Source organism: Zeugodacus cucurbitae, chromosome X (genome assembly GCF_028554725.1).
Source record: "Zeugodacus cucurbitae isolate PBARC_wt_2022May chromosome X, idZeuCucr1.2, whole genome shotgun sequence".
Lineage (NCBI taxonomy): Eukaryota > Metazoa > Arthropoda > Insecta > Diptera > Tephritidae > Zeugodacus > Zeugodacus cucurbitae.
In genome coordinates this window covers 1,522,844-1,526,674 of record NC_071672.1, presented here as the reverse complement: position 1 = coordinate 1,526,674, position 3,831 = coordinate 1,522,844, and the positions used below count along the sequence as shown (strand labels likewise).

Below are 3,831 nucleotides of genomic sequence, written 5' to 3'. Positions count from 1 at the left end.
TAGCGGAATGCCCGATGTACTTAGACATTAGGGACCTTGGGGGTATGGGGATTAGTTGGACTGATGGACGGTTAGATGTTAGTGGTGTGATCTCCACTAGTCGGAATGCCGAACAGTTAGGGTCGTTTGAAAGATTTGCGCGCGTGTTGTTCAGGCGGCGAAGACAGTTGGCTGAAGACCGGGGTTAGCTTCTGGTATGAAAGGTGTATGAATTGGATGAGAGAATGGGATTCAATCCCTGGTCACCAGTCCAGAGCTGTATGAAAGCTCAACTGGTAGTAGTTTCGGCTACGAGGTCTGACCGGAGACTTAATTCTGGTACAACGGGGAGCAAGAGCCCTTGGAGTTCGCTCCAACCTTCTCGTGCGGACTGGCCCCTCGGGGAGTATCGTGGTGGTTGTGGTTCAATACTAATTAATACAATGTATTTTTTATATATTCCTCCTATTTAAACCTGCTTCAGTGCTCTTCATCGAGTGTTGTTGTGGGCCGGTACAATTACTTTGAACAAATTATAGTGCTTAAAGCAGGCTCCAAATGACTGAATATTTTGTGCATGGAATAATGAAATAAGACCTCTGTTCTACTTTCATTGGTTTTTAGATCAAGAGGTAATGATTAATAGAAGCAGTTTGGGGGCATTAGTATTACGACGCGAGAGGTGAAATTCTTGGACCGTCGTAAGACTAACTTAAGCGAAAGCATTTGCCAAAGATGTTTTCATTAATCAAGAACGAAAGTTAGAGGTTCGAAGGCGATCAGATACCGCCCTAGTTCTAACCATAAACGATGCCAGCTAGCAATTGGGTGTAGCTACTACTATGGCTCTCTCAGTCGCTTCCCGGGAAACCAAAGCTTTTGGGCTCCGGGGGAAGTATGGTTGCAAAGCTGAAACTTAAAGGAATTGACGGAAGGGCACCACCAGGAGTGGAGTGACTCAACACGGGAAAACTTACCAGGTCCGAACATAAGCGTGTAAGACAGATTGATAGCTCTTTCTCGAATCTATGGGTGGTGGTGCATGGGCGTTCTTAGTTCGTGGAGTGATTTGTCTGGTTAATTCCGATAACGAACGAAACTCAAATATATTAAATAGATGCTTTCAGGATTATGGTGTTGAAGCTTATATATCCTTCATTCATGAGTTCATCTTGAATGTGCAAGTGTTTGAATGTGTTTATATAAGTGGAGCCGTACCTGTTGGTTTGTCCCATTATAAGGACACTAGCTTCTTAAATGGACAAATTGCGTCTAGCAGTAACGAGATTGAGCAATAACAGGTCTGTGATGCCCTTAGATGTCCTGGGCTGCACGCGGGCTACAATGAAAGTATCAACGTGTATTTCCTAGACCGAGAGGTCCGGGTAAACCGCTGAACCACTTTCATGCTTGGGATTGTGAACTGAAACTGTTCACATGAACTTGGAATTCCCAGTAAGTGTGAGTCATTAACTCGCATTGATTACGTCCCTGCCCTTTGTACACACCGCCCGTCGCTACTACCGATTGAATTATTTAGTGAGGTCTCCGGACGTGATCACTGTGACGCCTTGTGTTTCACGGTTGTTTCGCAAAAGTTGACCGAACTTGATTATTTAGAGGAAGTAAAAGTCGTAACAAGGTTTCCGTAGGTGAACCTGCGGAAGGATCATTATTGTGTTCCTATCCGTAAATATTATAAAAAAAAACAAACAAAAAAAGAATAAAAAAAAAATTATTTTCTTTTCATTCATTTATTTAAATGTTTTTCTTTTTTTCTTTTTTTTTTTTTACTCCTTGTATTGTAGTATAATGAAAATTATATCGCATACATTGTATTTGAACGCAACAAACCTTTAAACATATATAGTTGTACTTATTATTTATAAAAATAATATAAATGATAAGTTAATTTGTTCTCATTAACGTGTAATTCCTTAAAAATTTATAGAAATTAAATAAAATGTAATAAAAAAGGAATTACTGTTTTTGTTGGACTAAGACATGCGCAACTTGTAAATGTTTGGGTTGAAAATTACAACTTATTGAAAGATGTTTTAAAATAATTTATATAATATACGAAAACGAAATGTTATTCTTTCAATAAATTAAAAACTCTTGACGTTAAATTAAAATAAACAAAAAATTATCACTCTAAGCGGTGGATCACTCGGGTCATGGGTCGATGAAGAACGCAGCTAACTGTGCGTCATCGTGTGAACTGCAGGACACATGAACATCGACATTTTGAACGCATATTGCAGTCCATGCTGTTATGTACTTTAATTAATTTTAAAGTGCTGCTTGGACTACATATGGTTGAGGGTTGTAAGACTATGCTAAATTAGTTGCTTATTCTTTTAGTCAATTAAAAGAATTTAAGCACATGGTATATTACTGGATTGTATTTTTCAATCCATAATATTAATAGTGTTAAGACTAGCTGTGTCAAATATTTCTTACCGCTGGTGGGGGAAAATAAGTGATAGTCTAGCCTTATTGAGAAATTATTTCATTCTAGTTTTATTTTCATTTTGTCATCGCTTAAATACAATTTTTAAATATATCTTAAGTAGCTAATTATATATGTATGTGTGTATGTCTATATGTATATTTTATATGTTGCACGATAAGGGGTTATTTCAAATGCACACATGCAATTGTCCAAATGTACTTTTATAACCAATAGGTTATCTTGTGCATACATATAAATATGTTTGTTTATTAATAGTTGAGTGCATGCGTGTTGCATATAGATGCATGCGTGCCTCATATAAATGTATGTGTGTTGCATGTATGTGTGCAACATATAATGTATGCTTGTTGCATATTAATGCATATATGTTTATGTGTTTATTTATGTATACAAATTTATGTTTTATATGTAGCTCCTCGGATTTGCTAAGGCATAAAAGAATGCATGTTCAATGTTATTTGAACAAATAGCATAAAAAGAAATATAGAAAATATATTCTTGAACACCTCATATTTGAACGAAATTTTATAATAAATAAGAACCTTAGTATTCCCAAAAACAATAAAATTTCAATATTATTTCAAATAATATATACATTTAGAGGAACGTCTAGCATAAAATATTATTAGTAATAGTGTGCATTTTTTTCATATAAGGACATTGTAATCTATTAACATAATAAAATATTTATCAAAAGATCATTGGTGTTAAGTTTATTCAAATTAATTTGCTTTTAGCTTATTAACATAGAATAAATACTGATGATTTGATAAAGTGTTGATAGATTTTACATATATAATGATTAAATTCTTTTGAATTTTACAATAATATTATTATCATTGATTTTAATATTAATTGTATGCATTTATATGATTAACAATGCGAAAGATTCAGGATACCTTCGGGACCCGTCTTGAAACACTGACCAAGGAGTCTAACATATGTGCAAGTCATTGGGTTATATTAAACCTAATGGCGAAATTAACTTAACTTTTATATAATGGGATTAATTTTTAGTGAAATATTTTATTATTAATTCAATCCCGGGGCGTTCCATATAGTTATGTATAATGATAATTTATTATTATTTATACCTCTAACTGGAGCGTACCTTGAGCATATATGCTGTGACCCGAAAGATGGTGAACTATACTTGATCAGGTTGAAGTCAGGGGAAACCCTGATGGAAGACCGAAACAGTTCTGACGTGCAAATCGATTGTCAGAATTGAGTATAGGGGCGAAAGACCAATCGAACCATCTAGTAGCTGGTTCCCTCCGAAGTTTCCCTCAGGATAGCTGGTGCATTTAAATATTATGTAAAATAATCTTATCTGGTAAAGCGAATGATTAGAGGCCTTAGGGTCGAAATGACCT

General features: G+C 35.2%; 1 non-coding gene across 1 annotated transcript; it reads left to right on the top strand.

Moving 5' to 3' along the window:
• The first annotated feature begins 2,129 nt into the window (after window positions 1-2,129).
• LOC128923181 (5.8S ribosomal RNA) lies at window positions 2,130-2,308 on the top strand. Its single transcript, XR_008472216.1, has one exon. It is a non-coding gene; the product is annotated as a 5.8S ribosomal RNA (ribosomal RNA).
• The last annotated feature ends 1,523 nt before the right edge of the window (window positions 2,309-3,831 follow it).